Below are 20,822 nucleotides of genomic sequence, written 5' to 3'. Positions count from 1 at the left end.
ATGTATAGAGGAGTTACAGTTATGTAAGTCAGGCAATGAGTACATTTCTTTTTAGGTGTCACTCTTTCCCTTGCTCTCTCCCAGATTTTCCTTCCTATCCCACCCACAAATTGTATGGTTCCATTTTACATACTGTCCAGAAGTACAACTGCTGCATCTGTTTACCCTTGCTTTTTCTTACTATGGCCATTATCTCCAAGGAGCCCACACTGTGCTGGGAGGCAGGACCGAGGGCACCACCAGCATTACCGACATTTTCTTGGGATAAAGCAGCAATGGTTAGGAACACAATGGGAATTGGCTAACCTCTACCAGATCCTAGGAACATAAGCCTCCCCAGACCTCAACCCAACATACCCTCACTTTATGATGTCTGTACAAATCTAGCTGACTGCCAGACCACAACTTAAGCAGAAGAAGTCCTTGGGACAACTTGCAGGTGGATGGCTTTGCTACTTCTGCGGAGCTCAGGAGCACATTGGTACCCTAATCTAACTGGACGTGGCTAAGGCTGTGATCGCAATATGCAATAGCCTCTTGGTCATCTAAGTGCTTGAAAAGGCCGACTGTTATTACCTTGCAAAGGCTCACCCAGTACAGCACATATTAGTTAGGAGTCCATAATTTTGTAACCATTTCATTTTATATTATCATGCACCAGAAAATGATCTGCACCAGAAAATGGATAGAGTCTGAATGTAAAATCTTTCTTTAGAAAGAACTATGGTCTGGGGAATGAAGTTTGAATTCATCCTCCTTTAAAGCAAGTGTTGTATTTACAAAACAGAAGATTTTCTCCTCCATTTCCTGTTCCTACAGTTCATGGCCACTTGCCGAGAACCTTGATGCTGCAGGGCAGGCGTATAGCCAGGGATTAATAAAGGTGCATGTTCCAGAAGCCCCACTGGCCAGAGCCCAGGGATTCTGCCAAGTAGGCATCTAGTTTGCCAGCAGGTCCTAGGCCCCATCAGGGCAGGGGCCTTGTTCCCCTCATTTTTCCTCCTCCTCCTGTGCCCCATCCACACCCAACCCTCCATACCAGCACCCAAAGCTCTGGGACCCAGGAAGCTAAGGTGGAAGTTGGACCAAGAAGAAAGCTGGCAGCAGTGGCACGTTCCAGACAGGCACCGTGCCCACTCTTCACGTGATTTATTTCATGTACTTGCAGTAACATCAGACCTGGTATAGATTTTACTCCTGTGCTTTCTAATAGGAGCATTGTGGCCTAGGCTGTTAAGTAATATGCTCAAATCACTCCAGTGGTAAGACTAGAGCTGGATCAAACTACACAATCCCAGGCCTTCATCAGAAGCTTCAGCACAAGTTTTTCCTTCTTTCATTCAACATTAACTCCAGGATGATGGGTGCCATCTGGTTCCTGTCTACTCAAGGCATGGCCCCTGAACCAACATCCCTGGAGCCCCATGGTCCCTCGTTAGGAAGACTGACACTCAAGCTTCTCCAGGAACTCTGCAGTCTGTATTGGACAAAACATCAAGCAGCTCACATGTATGCACAGGTTTGAGAAGGGCTGACCATGGCATCTTCATAGTTCAGGATGTAGAAACAGAGGACCAGAGGCCACAGAATTGCATCTCACTTCCACCTAGGTTTTGTGTGTGTGTGAGTGTGTGTGTGTGTGTGTGTGAGTGTGTGTGTGTGTGTGTGTGTGTGTACCTTGAAAAGAGGGGATGTTAGGAAAATGTTAGGAAGAGGGGATGTTGACAAGAGGAATGCTAGGAAAGAGAGAATTGGGGAGGATATAGAGGAACGCACCTACAGCAAAGAACCATATGCAGAATCTACTGATATCAGGAGGGCAGAAAGCAGGAAGCCTTTGGGGAGGGTAGAACTGGGTCTCTAGCAGGGATGTGAGTTAAGATGTGGCGAGATGCTCAGAAAACTGCCAAGCATGGTTATTAGAGGAGTCAAGAAGGAGTGTCACTGGGAGAGGTCAGAGGCTGCAGCTGAACCTTGGGAATGATGGGTAAGCAGCACTCCTGGGCTTCTCTATCTTCATCTGCACCTGCATCTGCACTTGCACTTGTATCGACATCTAAATCTGAACCTGTGTCCACATCTGTACCTGCAGCATGGCTGAATCAGCAACTACATCTGCTCCCATGTCTGCATCCACTTGGTTATCTGCGTCTGCAGAGTCTGTGTGCATCTACATTGTTATCTGCATCTGTGCCCGTGTCTCCATCTACATGGTCATCTGTGTCTGCACCTGCACCTGCAACTGCACTTGTATCTGTGTCTGCACCAGCACCTGCATCTCTGTCTGTGTCTGCATGTGTGCCAATGTCAGTACCTGCACTATCTGTCTATGCTTACACTTGTGCTGAATCTGCACTTGCATTGGTATCTGAGTCTGTTTCTGCATCTCTGTCCATGTCTGTACTGACACCTATATTTGCATCTATGTCTGTCCCTGTACCTGTATCTTTCTGCATCTACATCTGCATCCACTTTCCATTTCCATTTCCACATTAACTTTGTTTCACCTCGTAGTGGTAAGAGCTCCTATTAGACATAGGCTGGAGTTCAAACATCCTAGTGACCCTGATTCACATTTGAGGCAATTGGTATAACTGGGCCTATGGCTATTCTGGGGTTCCTCTTGGACTTTTCTTCCATCAGTGGGTTTTTGTGCACAGTTTGGATCTACTTAAGACCATGTGCCTTGCCAAGTACACGTGGAACCTTCCTATACCAGTACAACTCTGAGGATTCCATGCTGGTTAGCAGTGTCTATACCTGGCCTTGATCTGCCTCCACAGTGTTAAGATTCTGGAGAGAGGCAGAAAGGATGCTCCTGGGGAAGGAGTTCCTAGTTCTCAAAGACTTAGTTGTCATTATGTATTACTCTGTTTCAGAAGACACCAAAATTGCCATTTTCTAACACAATACCAAAGCTCTAACAAGCCTTTCTGGCCACTTAGAGGTTTCTAAAATCTAGCAATTTCCACTGGTGGGTGTCTAGGGCGTGCCTGGGGTTCATATCTAAATATCAAGGAGGGGTGCACAGGGCTTCTGACCTTACTCACAGTGCACTTAGGAGAATTTAAAGCCTAATTTCTCCACCATAGGCAACTACTGTGCCAATTGTCCTGCAGGTGGGAGCCCAGAGTTTGCTTTGCTTGTCATGGAGAAGTTACATCAAAAGCACATTTCCTGCATTAAACTCATTTAATGTCCATGACTGATAATATTTCAACTGACCATTAGTATCTGTGCTATACTGGCTGTAGCCCATTCAGCAGGAACTTCTTTGGAGTGAGGCTGGCTGGCCATATGCTCATCCTGAAGTGTCATGTCTTCTAAATCAGCTGTTCCCATGAGAATTTTAACTCATGGTTCCCTTCAGCCTGATTTCTATGTTGAGAGCTGAGTCCTGCAGAGCAGGACAAGTCTGACTATCAGGAAGAGCAAGGATTTGCCCCTGGAGTTAGCTTGCCGTGGAATGCCTTTATAATTCATGCAATAAAGCCAATTGTTCTTTTAGTTTTCCCTGCAAACTCTTAAAATGAGACAGACCCTATCTCTAGCTCCAGCTTTCTCCTGGGCCAGGACAATGGGATCCTTCTCTACTAGCTGCCACTCAAAAACATGGGTTCCTGTACAGGCTAGCTTAGAATTCTTGTCCTGGATGACAAGGAACTGTCATTGAAGCTGTCCTTTGTTAAGGCCGAAGCTATGCACACACTCTAATTAGCAGTGGTGGTGGGGGAGACATGGAGGAGGCTCTTTGGGTTAACAGTTTGCCTTGGCAGGGTAGTAAGAAAACAGCATGGTTAGTCTGTGGTGGCTGAGCTATGAATATTCTCCACCGAAGTTCAGTTTAGATTATGTTTTTCACATCTATGTGTATTCATTGTTCGCTCAACCAGAGATGGCTGTTGGAACATTTTGTCACTACCCCTTCATCTTGCCTACTTAGAACTTTCTATTGTGCCAAGCCCCTTCTGGTGACTTCTACAAGCTTGTGCCCTGGCCGGCCCCTGGCCGCCTCCCCTCAGAAGTTATTCTTCACTGGTAATCGGTGCTGTCATAGGAATGCTGGCAGAGGACGCACGTACCCGAGGCTCCTCCACAATGCAATAATGAGCCACCCCACCACTCACAGCATTCTGTCGCTTGCACGTGCTCCTGACCCCAGCACTTGGCAGGATTTGTGCTGTGTGGCCTCGTGAATTTCACTCAACAAAACAGCTCAGCCAGGTAGGCATGGTGGAAATAGACCTTTCTTTAAAGCAATGTTAACACAGGTTGGGTGCTATTTGTAATGAATTTGTGAGAAATAGTCATTGAGCCATCACTGGAAAGGGTAGGGTTTCCTCCTGGGGTTATTTCTAGCTATTCAGGAGGGGCCTGAGATCTGAGGATCGCAGTTTGAAGACAGCCTGGGCAGGAAGGTCTGTGAGACTCTCCAATTAATCACCAAAAAAGCTCAGGGACAGTGCCCAAGCCCTGGGCACCATTCAATCCCCAGGACTGGCACCAAAAAAAGTTAAAATTGATGAGTAAATAGTTGAGAATAAAAATGGGTGAAATAGAGTAAGATTGCTGCCTACAGGGAGCAGAGCCTCTATCAGGCTTTAGAAGTGATATGAAAAAGTGTGGTGTGGCGACTGTGGCCTCGAAGGGCAGGAAAAGACAGCAGGCATACAGCATCCCCACGGGCACAGAGGTTAGGGGAGGACTGGGGAGGAGGGAGGGTGAAAAAAGGGGGAGGAGGGAACAAGTTTGACAAGAAATGTACTCACTACCTTAAGTATGTAACTGTAACCCCTCTGTACATCACTTTTATAACAATAAAAATTAAATGAAAAAGAAAAATACCACATAGCAATATATGTACATGTGGAAAGAACCTACTTCCCCTTCCCTGGAATGAAATAATAATAATAATAACAGTGTCAGAGGAATAAAAGCAGGTTCCTGTGTGCACCTTGAGTATTGCCCCAGGGCTGTCTGAGGCTCTGAGGGACCCAGACAATGTCACCCAGGCAGACAGGTTTGTGAGAGGCCATGGGCAAGTGAGAGATGCAGACCCTCTGTCTATATTTCACAGGCTTCAAAATATACACAGCACTTTTCCTTTTTTAAAAAATGAGAGAGCTGAGGCTGAGGACCAGAATTCCAGAGTTTGGACGAATTGGGGTCTTGATGAGCAACTGATAAGCTTCCTTTTTTTTGCAGAACACCATTGGTAGATTATGAAACAACACTGTCAAAAATATTCATTTACTGGGGCTGGGAATATGGCCTAGTGGTAAAGTGCTCACTCGCCTCATATACATGAAGCCCTGGGTTCGATTCCTCAGCACCACATATATAGAAAAAAGCCGGAAGTGGTACAGTGGCTCAAGTGGCGGAGTGCTAGCCTTGAGCAAAAAGAAGCCAGGGACAGTGCTCAGGCCCTGAGTCCACACCCCAGGACTGGCAACAAAAACAAAAAAAAATTCATTTACCGTAGGAGCTACTTCTATGGTTAAAATGAGACACTTTCTGCCTCAAGTCATAATTTAAGAGAAACCTACAAAGTTTGACTGGGCCAAACAACTTGGAAATAATTGAACAAAACCAGTAAGATTCTTAGTCCACTTGGTTCAGAAATATCTTCTCTTCCTCTGTGGGGCTCAGTGTGTGGTTTCCTGGGTTGACCCAGCCTTTGTGATCAAGTGTGGGCAGAGCCACCACTTCATGGTATCCGTGTCCCGTACAGAAGGGAGAACTGCTGGACAGACTCCATGAGACCCCTCCCTTGAAGTGTGACCTGAGCCTAGTGGGCCTTGGCAGTCTGTCTGACTGTAGTCACAAAAGCCTTTAGTTGAAAGCACCTGGAGCTACTGATGTACTTTTTGTCCCTGGAGGAGATGGACTTGTGGTAGGAAAGAATAGAGCTGATATGGGAGACCGCGGCTAGGTAAAGAGGTGCAGTCTGTTTACAGGAAGTGACCTGGTTGTTTCAAGGGTTCTGCACCCTGGCTATAGAAGTCCTCGTAGTACCCTGTGTCTTGAGGTGGTTTTGATGATTGAAGTGTTGACTCACAGGCATGTGAAACACAGCTACCACATGTGAATTCCCCATGGCACCGGCTGCTCTGAAGGCCCTTCTCAGGGCTGGGCCCACACGCTCCTTACTTCCGTCTCCTTAGGATGATTTAAGCTGGTTTTCTGTTGGTTAAGAGCACAGGAGTCCTAGTTAACACACCTAATTAGTGTAGCCCATAGCATATTGCAAATGCTTTCCATCAGATTCTATCTATGGACCCTGTCTGTAGACAGAGCTCCTGGTTGGAGACATTTTGTGCAGAAGTTGCACCACACTTCCATGTGTGAATCCAGGGGACAGAAGTTTGGATTTGGTGGGCCACTTGTGATGGACCATCCTTTCTGGGTGCTGGGAGTTCCAGGGGTGAGAATTATCCTTCAGTTGGTCTTGTCATTGTCTATGTTCAGAATGTGATGGCGTCTCTGCAGAGTGCATGATGCTGACAAGGAGTCTAGGCATTTTGTACATCATCCCGCACAATCAACTCCAGAACTGATGACAGGGAAGTGCAGGAGCAAGAGAGAAGTGAGGTTCTGACACTGGCAGAGGGATAGGTGTTGTGTGTTTGTGCTGTAAACACAGTGGTAGGCCAACCTAGAGGTAGGCCACTGGGGCAGCAGTTGAAAGATGCCATAGAAGATTTTTCATTCTTTGCCTCCTCAGAGACGAGTAGCTATGTCCACCGGCCCTGGAGTGGCTGTCAGCCCTTTAGCCTTGTTCCCATTTGGGTGAATGCCTTCTTGTCATGCTGCTAGTTAGAGCTTAGCAGCTAATTCCTCATCAAAGAACTTACCTGGTGGCCATACAACAAAGAAGGAGTCCATGAAACTTTGCAGTTCTAGCATGCTTAGGAATCTCTCCTCAATTCATGTCCTCTTCTTGCTTTTGGCTCTTTCCTGAGGATTTGGTTTGAAGCCTGATCACATCTCTTCTGCAACAAACATGATCCAACAGGGTGACCAGCACCCTCCAGGGAACATGAGTTCACAGACCAACATGTTGGACCCCCAGTAAGAACAACTAATGTGGAAGGGGAGCAAAGAAGAAAGCAGCCATTTGGATAGCTGTGGAGTCAGGTAGACTCATAACTCCAAAAGCAGGCCATCTTCAAGAAGCAAGGGCGATGGCTGGGGAAAGCAAGCACATTGTTGAGCATTCCCACTGAGGGAGAGAGGACATGAGCAGAACGGAAATGACTAGATGGAATCACCAGTGGTGAAGCAACAATACACCATAATAGTAAGGTAAATGCCTGCAAGGAATGTGGGGAAGGGGCTCCTTCTCAAGGTAAGACGAGGCTGGTGAGTAAGTACTCCCTGTGTGTGTGTGCACACGTATGCTCACACTTGCAAGGGTGAGCTACATACACACACATTTATTGTGCATTACAACTAAAGCTATACTTAGAAATCTTTCCTAAACACATTTTTCAAAAAAGAAACATGGCAGAAAAGTTTAAACTAGCATATAAAATATACATAATAAGCATATAAAGTAAATAAGCATATAAAATATACACTAAGTATATAACAACTTTGAAAAAATCAGCAAAGCAAATCCAGTAAACAAGAAGGAAGTCAGTACTAAAGGTTCAAGAGAGATTAATGAAATAAAGAACATAGAAAGAAACAAAATATACATGACAATAGGAAAGAGAACAAAATCAAAGCCTGCTTCTGTTTAAGGACCTTTGACTGATGAAGAAACAAAACACAAGTAAACAATGTGGAGCCCACAAACTAAAACAATGCGAAGGTTGAATAACTACAGCTTTGGTTACAATAGAGCTACAATTAGCTACAAAGAAACAAGAAATTAATACAAGGATATTATGAGCAACTGTGCTCTAAAAACTGGAAATATTGACAAAACACATGCATTCCTGAAAAAAAATGGTTTCTGTATTGGTTTCAGAAATAGAAAACTTGTTTAGGCTGGCAGTTCCTAGAACGAACCAGGTGCTGATAACTCACGCCTGTAATCTTAGCTACTCTGAAGGCTGAGATCTGGGGATCACAATTTGAAGCCATCCTGGGCAGAAAAGGCCATGAGAGTCTTATCTCCAGTTAACCACCCCAAAGCCAGAAATAGGGAGTTGGCTCAAGTGGGAGAGCACTAGCCTTGTACACAAAAGCTTGGGGATAGTGCCCCAAGTTCAAGCCCTAGGACAGGCACACAAAAGAAAGAAACTGAAATGAGAACTGTTCTCTCAAGCTCTAACTCAATATTAATTCTAACGAAACACACTTGCTCTATAAAGCAGTAAAACAGTAAAAATATACTCACTATAGTTAACAAAGCTAGCATAATCTTGATTCAAAGACCAGATTAAAAACAGTATATTAAGAAAACTGCAAGTTTATTGTACTCATGAATGAAGATGCAAACATTCCAAAGTGAGGGACAGTCCAGGTGAATCTACCATTATATTTGAAGACAATACATTATGACATGATCCAGCAGGTTCATCCCACGAGTACAAGGATAGTTCAGTATCAAAAAAGTCTCTCCATACAAGGAAAAATGATGATTTTCTTGGTAGATTAAAAAAAGCATTTGCTAATGTTCACATTGTACATCATTAGCTTACAATATGTAAGAAAGTAGGCATAAAGAGTTTTTACCTCTACAAAAGCTGTGTGTTACATCTGTCAATTACACCTTGATTCCCTCTAAGATGGGAAGTGATACTAGAGAGAGCACATTCATGACATTTACAACAAACTGAACACCCTACCTGACACTATGAAGCAAGAGAAAAGTCATATGTTTCAAGAACACCAACAGGAGTACGTTGCACTCAATCTTCTGCACTTGAGCTCTTCTCTTTTTTTGTTGGCTTTTTGAGAGAGGGTCTTGATAGGTAGCCCAGGCTGGCTTTGAACTCATGATTCTACTATCTCAGCCTCCTCAGTCCTGGGATTACAGTTATGTACCAATACATAGGGTCCATCATTTTTCTAAATTTTTTTTCATATAAAAGCATTCACTAAGTGCATGACAATGACTTTACCTGGTATTTAACTAAACAATACATGATTTATTAGTAATGAAAAATGTAAAATTCTTGCATAATTGCATACTGCATGCCATACAGTAATATCTCCCTGTGCTTTAGAGTAGGTAATTCTAAGCCTATACATGTTTTTGCCTTGTTTGCTGATCTTAGACTAATTTATAAGGGGTAGTTCTAAGCCTATACAGTTTTTATCTTGTTTGCTGATCTTAGGATAATTTACATACTTTAGGGACTGTATAAACAGCAAAAATAATTAAATTTAAGGGGAAAATGGGAGCAAAAATGCTTATTTTATGTCAGGTGAGGACAAATTCTTGGAAGCGGGAGCCTTGCTAGCTTCTGCAGAGCAGCCACAGCCTATGAACAAGCCTTTGTATTGTGGAGCTGTAGAACATCAGTGATAGGTGATGTGTTGGCGTGACCACAGGTGCTCCGGGTGGAGGGAGTGCCTATCCTGACAGCTACTGGTCGGAATGGTGAAGAGTCTGGTATCTCAATCTGACATGCTCCATGGATGTTAGCAGAAACCACAAAATCTGTGGCTCACCAGGGCTGTGTGCCCATTCACACACTTGTGTGTGTGAATGCTTGCAGGTGTGGGGCTACATGCACACACATCTATTGTGGGAAAGAAACAGTTTGACAGGTACGATAATCAATTGCTTTTCTCTCTTCTTTTTGTGGCCTTGGCGACAGCCATCATTAGGTGGTTTCTACCTCAAGGTACAGAAACCCCTGGCCTGTAGCCTACCCAGGAAGCGAGCTGGATGAGCCTCTCCACAAACATCTGAGTAGCTTCCCTGGGCTCCAGAGGAGCAGGGGCAGACACTGAGTCGAATGGTTTTCCTTCTATTAGAACTGCTCCTCAGGCTGGGAATATGGCCTAGTGGCAAGAGTGTTTGCCTCGTAGAACTGCTCCTCGGCCCCATCACAGGGTCAGGATTTGGAAGCTATTGCAAATCATTGTAGATATGAGGCCAGAAATGAGGAAAACTAGACTTTCATGACCAGAAAGCACATCTGACACACTCACTGCCAGCTGTCTGAGGACAGAGGGGAAGGGAGAGGATAGGGAGGGAAGAGGGGAGGTGTGAAGCAATGATGCCCCAGTGACATCTATGGTCAGACGTGGCAAAGCCCGTGTGTGCTAGTGTATTAACAAGCCATGTCTGCTCTTGTGGACACCAAGAGTTTAGTTCTGAAGTGTGTGGGATCCAGTCAACTGTGGCCATCCTCTGGGGCTGCAGGGTGTGGCTTAGGCTTGACTTTCCTCCAGTCTGGGGCACCAAGCCCTGCCCTGGGATGGGGCAGCCTGGCCTCGGCAACCTTAGTAACCTTCGCCCCAAGCCTCCGTGCCCAGGACCAGCAGATGAGCACCCTGGACAGTGTAGGGCCAGGAAAGGGTTACCGAGGCCAGCCCAGCAAAATCCCCCAGAGGGCAACAGAAGCTCCCAGAGCCCTGTGTTTTCTGTGCTAAATACAGATCAAGGGAGACAGCTATTTTGAGGAAGTAAATGGTAATGATTAGACTTTTAAGATTGAAGTATTCATTTAGTCATAAAAGCTTAAGTCACATTCTACAAAAAAAGTCTTTACTTCTTGATGAGAGGGTCCCTTTCAGGGCAGTGATTGTCTACCTTCTTACGAGTAGGGTCAGTGATTGTCCATTTTCTTATGAGTAGTGTCCACCCAGAGAGACCAAAAGACTGGAGGTTTCAGAGACCAGTGAGTGCTAAAAGATGGAATTGATCTAGAAGCAAACACATGGTGGATCTCTCTCAGAACCTTTTTCTTCGACTTCCTCACCATGATCGTCTCTACTCAGAACCTCCTCCCTCTCAGACCCCTCCTCACCATCAGTGCGTCAGTCACTAAGAAGGTCAGGGTAGCAGCAGGAGCGAGGCCCAGGCCCCAACTCCGGGGTGGCTGTGTGACAGGCGCATGGACTCAGAGGAGCACACAGGAGGTCCCTTCAGATATGTTCCTGGTGACAGGCAAGCCAGGTGCCCATGGGAACTGGGAGACTGTAGGCGAGCTGGACATGCACGGTGCAGGTGTCTCCTACACTGGCCCCCATGGAGGCCCCAGAAAGGTGACTCACTCTCATGGGTGATTTCCATCGTGCTCAGGACAAAGACCGGGCAGCACTGCAAGGCCCTAGACCCTGCCACTGCCCCACATCGTCTGCACGGGCCCCTTATCAGATCCCCCCACAGGCCCTGCCCTGACCTCACTGGAGCCCCACAGCCCATGCTGGATCTCCTTTGTTTTCTTTGGCTGACTCCTTTGTACTCTGTCTTTTCTCAAACGTTTCAAATCTGGCTTCCCTCACACTCAGTGGCTTTTTCCAGGGCATCTAACACACACCCTCATTCTCTAGGTCTCCAGTTACGCCCTCCCACCTAATGGCAGCAAAATTTGCCCTGCACAACCTGGTGGGCAGCTGCACCTCCTGCTTCTTCTGGCTGCATGTGCCCCCCATCTTTCTAGACATGAAAGGGGCAAAGGACAGAATCCAGATTTTGAGGTTTTATGGAGGCGTGAGTGCAAGCACGGTGCTGACTATGGCAGCACCCAGCTTGGGTTTCCTGGCAAGTGATAGGATTATAAGAGCAGGACATGGGTGAAACAGGGCTTGGTTATGTCCAATCATAAAGCTCTGTTCCAAGAGGCTTAGACCCTAGGTCAGTGCTAACACAGCACAGAGTTCTCGAGATGAGAGTCGGCGTTTTCTGTAAAGCGTCCTGGTGATTTCCATGGGCACAGCACATCCCTCTTCATCCGTGCCTCTTCAGGGTCCTCTGCTCTGTGCTTGTGTCTTACCTCTTCCTGTCCAGGAAACTGACTGACTTGTTTTGCTTCCCGCAAGAACCTCAATGTCGGTTACCTTCTTGAAGTTCTTTATGGCTGGGGCAGAGGCCACACTTTCATGATTTTCTCTGTGAACTGCCATGGAACATTTTTTGTGCTGTCCCACAAATGTAAGTCATCATGATAGAGATGGAAACACTTAATTGAAAAGTGCAAATGAGCCACCATTTTTCAAACATTTTGTTGAGAATTCCATTTTCAGAGATGGAAGGTGCTTCTCTGCTGTGCCCTCAGTGGCTTCTTGAAGCCTCAGGCCCGAGAGGCAAAATAGGCCATCCAGCCTCACAGTGATCTCATGGGGCCTGGCATGGAAAATTCAAGAAATATGTTCTCCAAAATGCCTTGTATTCTTGATTTAAAAATAAGTTATGGCACTATTAAACTATGAAAGGAAGCAAGGCGAGGCTGTAAGACCATTGCTTAGTTCTTTTGTTCAGCTTATATTTCTAGGCTGGGCACCATGTGTTGCTCAGAGCCAGGGCACTGGGAGAGTTGTGCTGTAGGTGGGGCATGGACAGCAGGACAAAGGCAGTAAACATCACGCCAAGTGAGAGAAGATGGAAAAGAAAAGGCAGCCTGCAAGGAGTAGCCAGGAGTGTCCAGTGTGGGGCTCTCATGCTGGCCTGGAGACTCACAGAGTTAGATGGGTGGATGGAGAAGCCGTGCCTGGGAGCTGGTACAAGTTCACAGCCAGAAGGAGCAGCATGAGCAAGTCCTTTCAGGCTCCCTATCTGCTCTATTCATGGATACTGATTGAATGTCTCTATGTGGGAAATCACTGAGCCCAGAGAGGGCCTTCCCCTGAGTCTAGGGGCAGAACAAATGGAGCTGGCAGCCCTCAAATAGCCTGTGTTCCAGTGACAGCTAAATATGGCAGCCTATAATTTGAGCTGCAGTGTGGGGGAGTCCACACAGGCATGCTTTATTCCTACATGTTCAATGCAGAGAAAAATCAGGGCTGTTCTGTAAGACCCGCGAGGTGATGGGCAGTCTGATTACCACAGACTCTCTCCTCAGAGGAAGAGTAAAGCTCCTCCCAGAGCAAGACAGAGCATCCCAGAATGCATGTGCGGTCAGCTGACTGCTGAGCCAATGAGACCCAGAGACCTCCAGCACCTTTGCCCCCAAAGCTTTTCCCACAATGGAGCAAAGCTGGTAGTGGGTGTATAGTCCTTTCCCAGGATTTTGAGGGAAGTATCAAAAAGAATTCTTAACATGAAGTTATTTTAAGATATGTAATTAGCCAAAAATATTACACAGTACACACATAAGCATGTAAACTCGGGGCTTCCTTTGAACACTGAGAATTCTGGGTTCTTCACCGCCAGTTATTTACTGCCCCCAAAGTGACTTGTACACCATCTTCTGTCTAGAGAGCAGTGAGGGTCCTCAGGGTGCTTCCTTCCGGTCAGGCTGAATCCCAGGCTCCACTATGCACTACGGTTGCACAGCTTCCAGGAAAGCCGAGATCATCAGTGTAAATGCCCAGCTTCTCTCCTGCCGTCTCCTTCCTACCGGTTCCACTTGGGACCTAGGTTTAGCAACCTCCTAGGGCTCCTTTGGTTCCCTTTTGGATGCATTGCTTTAAGTTGTTGGGGTCTTTTCAGCTTCCACCAAGCCCTTTGTTGCCCATTGTTCCTTCAAGGGCTTTGTGGCCCTCATGAGTTCCCACTTCCCATGATGCAGTGCAGTGCACACACTTCCCATGATGCAATGTGGTGTGCTCTTTTCATGGAGCAGTGCAGTGCACATCCCATGATGCAGTGCCATGCTGACCTGATCCTGTACAGGAGAGACGGGCATCCTGGGTAGGAGGCCGACAGAAGGCAGGCTCTGGTTCTGAGTCCTCTCCCCATCACCAGCAATTCATCATCTGCTTTACCTCCATCTGCCTCAATTTCCCCACCTATAAAGTGGGCAGATGCTGGGACTTGCTCATTGAGCTCTGAGTGTACAAGAGGCTAGCTGGTTCTTGGTGCATGGCAGGAGATTGGTTTTACTACCCAGACACCCAAGCAATGAACAAGCTGGACAGTGCCAGTGGTCAGTTCTGTCAAGGCTCTGATTAACTCAGTAAAAATGTTCTGCTTTTTCTTCTCACCAGTTGCAGGCATGTGTGCTGAGAACACGAAAATCAGGCACCTGCTCCTTTTCTTGTCATCCATGATAGTGATGATAAGGATGCTAGAATTAAGATTGAGAGCAAGGTACCCAACTGCATCAGTTGTAGGAGCCTTTGACTGTCATGGTCACTCATGACTTTAGATTCCTCCTCATGCCACTCACTGAAATCTGTGAGTGCTGGGGCCTTCTCTTAAGTCACATGATTCTTGTCATATTTAAATTTTTTACTGCTATTATAAAGGTGATGTATAGAGGGGTTACAGTTACATAAGTCAGGCAGTGAGTACATTTCCTTATGGACAATGTCACCTCTTCCCTCCCACTCTCCCAGTTTTTCCCTCCCATCCCCACCTACAAGCTATATAGTTCATTTTCCACATAGTGTCTAGTTAACACTACTGCTGCATTTGTTCACCCTTTGCCCCTCCATTTCTGTGTCCCCCTTACACTCTCAAAGACCTTTAAACTAACAAACAAGAGAAAAGGAAAAGAGAACAGCAACAAAGAAAAAATACCCTCTTGTTTTCTTATCGTGGAGTTCACTTTGGTAAATATTATTTTATACAATCAGAGGCACAAAGGCACTGCACCTTTGTGTTCTTCCCCTAATAGTATCCTCCCTTGGTCTCACGGTGTATGAATGCCTAGAGTCCCGAATAATTTATCACGTCCGGTATATTCTGCATATGAGAGAAAACATACACCGCCTGTCTCTGAGCTTGGCTTGATTCTTGTGCTACTTGAACTTGAATCTGTTCTCTAGGAGGAGACTGGTTTCTGAGCCAGCTTTAAATCAGGGGTGGCCAGCTGCCAACCTGCCAGGCAGACTGTCAGGTGCCCTCTGGCCAGGTGCGAGGCCCATGACAGCTTCCTAGAAACTTGAAACAAGAAACCACATAAAATCAGTGCTCTCGATCCAATCCCCCACCCCTAGAGTTTCCAACAATATCTGTAGAACAAAACCACTAGGATTTGGTATCTCCATTAAACTGTATACCTGCACAATTGTACAGAAAGCTGCAGTTTGGGAGCCTAGACTCTGATCCGTGGTGACACTGGCTCCCTCAGGGAAGACAGGCTGATGTCCTGTTTGCAGGTGTCCAGGGACTGTATGTGTGATAGAATTTAAAAGCAAATCAAACCTATCAGTGAAGTGACTAGGGAAGAGGGGAGAACACAGGTGAAAGGCTGTTCACCTCAAAGAGACACTGCAGGACAGAGAAAAGCCCTGGTTAGAGACACAGGGCTGATCTGGGAGAGGTTCTCTCCACTTATGACAGATTCAGGGAGGTAATGTCCATACTGCAGTCACCTCAGGGGGGTCATTGTGTCCTCTTCTCCAGAGTCTGCTCTGTGTGTTGACCACACTCAGAAGCCCCTGACCATGACTACAGTCTGAGCCTTCCTTCATAGTAGGCTGTAGAAGCTTGTTTTCCCTTGAGTGTTGGCAGTTAAAACACCATGGAAACAGCAGTTTTCCTCTCATGGCTGCTTATCTTATGTTCAAGAGAAGACAATATCCTGGGCCACAGCCCTCAGAGCCCACTAGTGACTCTGCTCACACTTCTGCGATTACGGGATGGGTCCATGAGCGACTCTGCTCATTTCTGCTAGAGAAGGCTTCTTGGGCAGAGCTTCAACACAGCCTCAACTCCTGACTCTGTAGACAGATCTAAAGCTCACGTGGTGCTAGAGGCATGCTTGGTCCTCCTTGGAGGACTGTAGCCATGTCCTCTCACAGGACACTTTGAAGGAACGGCTAGAATAACAGAGATGCTCAGAGTCCACCAGCACAGCCCTCTCATGTTGGAAGTGCTCCCCACTTGGCTTTTTCTCCTCAGTAGGGAGCAGCAAGGCTGGGTGCCCTGCACTGCTGTCATCAGCTCCAGGGGCAGCGGCATGTGCTCTATGAGGGAGCTGCAGCCCTCCAGCTTCTCTTTCATGTGACATTCTCCTTGGGAACAGGTGTGAGGGACAAGCTTTGAAATGCGAGCTTCTCTGGAGTAAGGGAACCAGGGGCCTGGGGCAGCTGCTGTGCCCGCCCCTCCCCTCTGCCCCTCCTCCTTCCTCTCCTCCTGTCCTTTTGCTCAGCTTCCCTTCTCTTTCCTTCTCCTCCTGTCTTTCATTCTCCCAGCACTCTGCTTCTTCCTGTCCCCTCCTCTCCTTGTGCTTCCTCTGATTTCCTTTCCCCCTTTCCGCTGCCTCCATGCCCCTGCTTCCTTTCTTCCTGGCAACTCCTGCTGTCCCAGAGAGGCTGTGGGTGTGTGCAGGCTGGACCCACTGTGCTGCAAGAACAACCCTATGGACCTATCTGGCCCAGGGTCAGGAGGTCGCAGAGGTGGGCGGGGCCCAGGCAGCAGATTGGAAGCCCCCTGCCCCGGCAGCATCATTTAGACAAACAAGCAGATGGCAGGTGTCAATGGGGACAAAGAGCCATCTGCACAGCGAAGCTGCCCCACGGCCTCTCACAGGGACTTCATTAAGCCGGACGTCAGATAGCTGTGCCCTGCCTGAGCAGCCAGGGCTCCGGAAGGCTAGAGGAGAGACTATGGCTTTGAGCTCTGCCTAACCCTATGTCCCAGCCAGACCAGGCACAGGACATAGCATGTCTTCTTACAGCTTTTAAGGCCAGCTCTGCAGAAAGGGTAAATTCCTGTTGGCAAAAAGAGGCAGGTTTTCCAGCTGATGGAATTTAGCATTTCAGTAGCTCCCAACCTCCAGAATCTGTTATTATTTTCTTGGTACAGATCTCTGCATCCCTGCTCTCAGACAGTGGCCCAGAAGAGGAAGGATTCTGTCCACCCCAGTTGGTAGGGTCATTCTCAGGCTTAGTCTCAGGAAGGTCTACAAATCTCCCAAAGGAATGGGGTCTATGTGTGTGGCTCACTCAGCACTAGCAAGATAGTGGCTGTCATGGATCTTCTACATGGCATGTCCACCTCTCAAGTGAAGCCGTGGAGGTGGCTCCGCAGACAAGTAGGTTCCTGGGTCAAACTGAAAGAACAGGCCAAGGATGACTGGTTTCTGGCAGCCCAGAACTTTCAGTACTGCTTCCAGGGCTCAAGTGCCAGAGCTACTACAGCCAGTTACTCCTTTTTCTAGGCGGAAACTGTGATGAGAAGTGGTTCTCCAAATTTGCATTAACTCTGGACAGATATTTGTGCTGGCCTCTCTAACTTTTCTTCTTTCAAACAATGGAAATGGAGTCTCTCATGGCAAGCAGGCTACCTCCATTGTTTGAAGCTTCCATTGATTTGCTTGCCATTATCTGTGAGGAGGACCTCTACTGATGGAGGGACCTTGGTGACAAAGGAGTCCTTGCTATAGAACTCCACTAGTGATGAAGGATGGTGATGATGAAGGACCATGGTGATGAAGGACTGTGATGATGGACCATGGTGATGAAGGACCATAGTGATGAAGGACTGTAATGATGAAGGACCATGGTGATGAAAGACCGTGATGATGAAGGACCATGTTGATGAAGGACCATGATGATGAAGGACCGTGGTGATGAAGGACCATGGTGATGAAGGACTGTGATGATGAAGGACCATGGTGATGAAGAACCATGATGATGAAGGACCATGGTGATGAAAGACTGTGATGATGAAGGACCATGGTGATGAAGGACCATGATGATGAAGGACCATGGTGATGAAGGACTGTGATGATGAAGGACCATGGTGATGAAGGACCATGGTGATGAAAGACTGTGATGATGAAGGACCATGGTGATGAAGGACCATGATGATGAAGGACCATGGTGATGAAGGACCATGGTGATGAAGGACTGTGATGATGAAGGACCATGGTGATGAAGGACCATGGTGATGAAAGACTGTGATGATGAAGGACCATGATGATGAAGGACCATGGTGATGAAAGACTGTGATGATGAAGGACCATGGTGATGAAGGATCATGGTGATGAAGGACCATGATGATGAAGGACCACAGTGATGATGAAGGACTGACGATGAAGGACCATGGTGATGAAGGACTGTGATGATGAAGCACCATGGTGATGAAAGACTGTGATGATAAAGGACCATAGTGATGAAGGACCATGGTGATGAAGGACCATGGTGATGAAAGACTGTGATGATGAAGGACCATGGTGATGAAAGACTGTGATGATAAAGGACCATAGTGATGAAGGACCATGGTGATGAAGGACCATAGTGATGAAGGACCAAAGTGATGAAGGACCATGGTGAAGAAAGACTGCTGATGAAGGACCATGGTGATGATGAAGGACAGTGATGATGAAGGACCATGGAGATGAAGGACGATGGTGATAAAGGACTGTGATGGTGGACTGTGATGATAAAGGACCACAGTGATGATGAGGGACCATGGTGATAAAGGACTGTGATGATGAAGGAGCATGGAGATGAAGGATACCTTCTGCTGGAGGACAGAGGATGGGAAAGAAGAACCAATAGGTAATGAAATTGGCAAGCCTGGGGGCTGGGGATATGGCCTAGTGGCAAGAGAAGCTTGCCTCGTATACATGAGGCCCTGGGTTCGATTCCCCAGCACCACATATACAGAAAATGGCCAGAAATGGCGCTGTGGCTCAAGTGGCAGAGTGCTAGCCTTGAGCAAAAAGGAAGCCAGGGACAGTGCTCAGGCCCTGAGTCCAAAGCCCAGGACTGGCAAAAAAAAAAAAAGAAATTGGCAAGCCTGTGGAGCTGTGAATCCATGGAAAGAACTGAATTTCATTTTAAATGTACAAATCAGTGCCAAGACTTCTTGTAGCAATATTATTAAGCTATAGTTTATATAACACATTTAACACATATAAATCAGTAGTAATCAGTAGAGTTGTAAAGTTTTTGTTGCAATCTAATATCAGAATATTCTCATGACCCTTAAAAGCGACCCTATGCCATTGCCTAAAAACCACTTAGCAATCTGCTTCCCCTCACGGGTAGTTGACATTCTGGACCCTTTATGGAAATGCAGTCTTGTGGTTTGTGGCCTTTCATGCCTGGCTTCTTTCACTCAGCCTTATGGTTTTGAGGATCATGTTGTAGTAACATGTGTCAAGATATTGTTAATTTTCATTACTAAATAATATTCTATTGTTGGAAATAGTACACTTGACTTTTTCACTACTTGACAGGTATTAGGCTAATTTGTACTTTGGTTTACCACAAATAATGCTGCTACGTACATCTGGGTACAAGTTTTTATGTAGATGGATGGATGGATGTTTTCCTTTCACTTGAGTGTTATATATGGACTTTATATTTCTGGGTCATATGGAAACTATGTATTTAGCTTCTGAAAAGTGCCAAATGTTTATTACTGGTTTTTAACAGGGTATAACACGATCTATTTATAGGTGTCTGGAGTCTGGAGGGGCATGCCAAGGGATGATTTGCTTCTGCACTGTCTTGCCTGGGAGTGCTCTGTTAGCTGAAAGATACAAATGTTCAGGCAGGTGCTACCTCTTACCACTTCTGCACTGTGGCACAGTGAGGTTCCAGCCAGTGCAAGAAGGCAAGAAGAAACACAACTGAAAAAGGAAGAAGCAAAACTGGCTTTCAGCCAGTTCAGCACACATGGCTGTCCATGAGAGAAATATGATAAGATCTTCAAAACCCATTGAAATAGGTAAATGAGACAATTTTATAATATAAAAGGCTAAGCTCTAAAAAGAATCGGTCACATCTCTACATAGTTTCAATAAGCAACCTGAAATTTTAATTAAAAGCACATCGCTACTTGCAATAATAGCTTAAAACACAAAATGCTTAATGTTTAATGTGATAAAAGTAATGAAAGTCTGAAAATTATAAAATGTTACTGAGAGAAATTAAAGAGATTCTAAATAAGTAGGAAAATATGCTATGCTCATGGGTCAGAAGACTGTTTTCCAAAATTAACTTACTAGAATTCTAGCTTCCTCTACCTTTTCTCTCTCCCTCCCTCCTGCCTCCCTCCTTCCCTTTCTTGCTTTCTTCCAGTAAAGTTGTTAACAGAATTCCCATGGAAATGTAATAGACCTAGAATAATCAAAGTAACTTAAAAAAAAAGAATGAAGCAGAAGGCCTCATATGGCCAATTTAAAGACATATCACAAGGTTCATAACTAAAATAGCAATATTGATATCATATAAATCATTAGCATAGACACGAGAGTTTAGAAATAAACACATTTATGGCCAATTGATTTTTTTTTACAAAGTTGCAAAGGCATTCAGTAAAAGGTAGTCTTGTTAGCTAATGTCCCGGAGAAACAGGATATCAAAAAATAGCATCAATGATGGTGTCATGTACATAAGTGAACTCAAATGCATCGAAGACCAACTGTAAAAGCAAAAACTATACAACTCATAGAACAAAACACAGGAGAGAAATTTGTGAACAGTGATTAGGTAATGTCTTCAATGACACCTAAAACATAGTTCACAAATGTGAAAGTAATATATCAAATACAGTGATCATCGTAATAGTTTCTGATTTGTAAAATATACCATAAAATGGAATGATGCACCACAAGCAGAGAGAAATATTTCACAACACATTTGATAAAGGCTTGTGTATAAAATATATATGCAGAATACACAGCTCTTAAAATTCTATCAAAAGAAAGCAAAAAAAAATCAATGAATTTAGACAAAGTATGTGAATGGATGTTTCACCAAAGAAGAGAGACTAATGTCAGCTGCATAGAAGATGCTCAGCACCATTGGTGACTGTGGAAATGTGCGTCAAAGCATATTACAACGGCTAA

Source organism: Perognathus longimembris, chromosome 9 (assembly GCF_023159225.1).
Source record: "Perognathus longimembris pacificus isolate PPM17 chromosome 9, ASM2315922v1, whole genome shotgun sequence".
Taxonomy (NCBI): Eukaryota; Metazoa; Chordata; class Mammalia; order Rodentia; family Heteromyidae; genus Perognathus; species Perognathus longimembris.
This window is presented reverse-complemented; position numbering follows the sequence as displayed.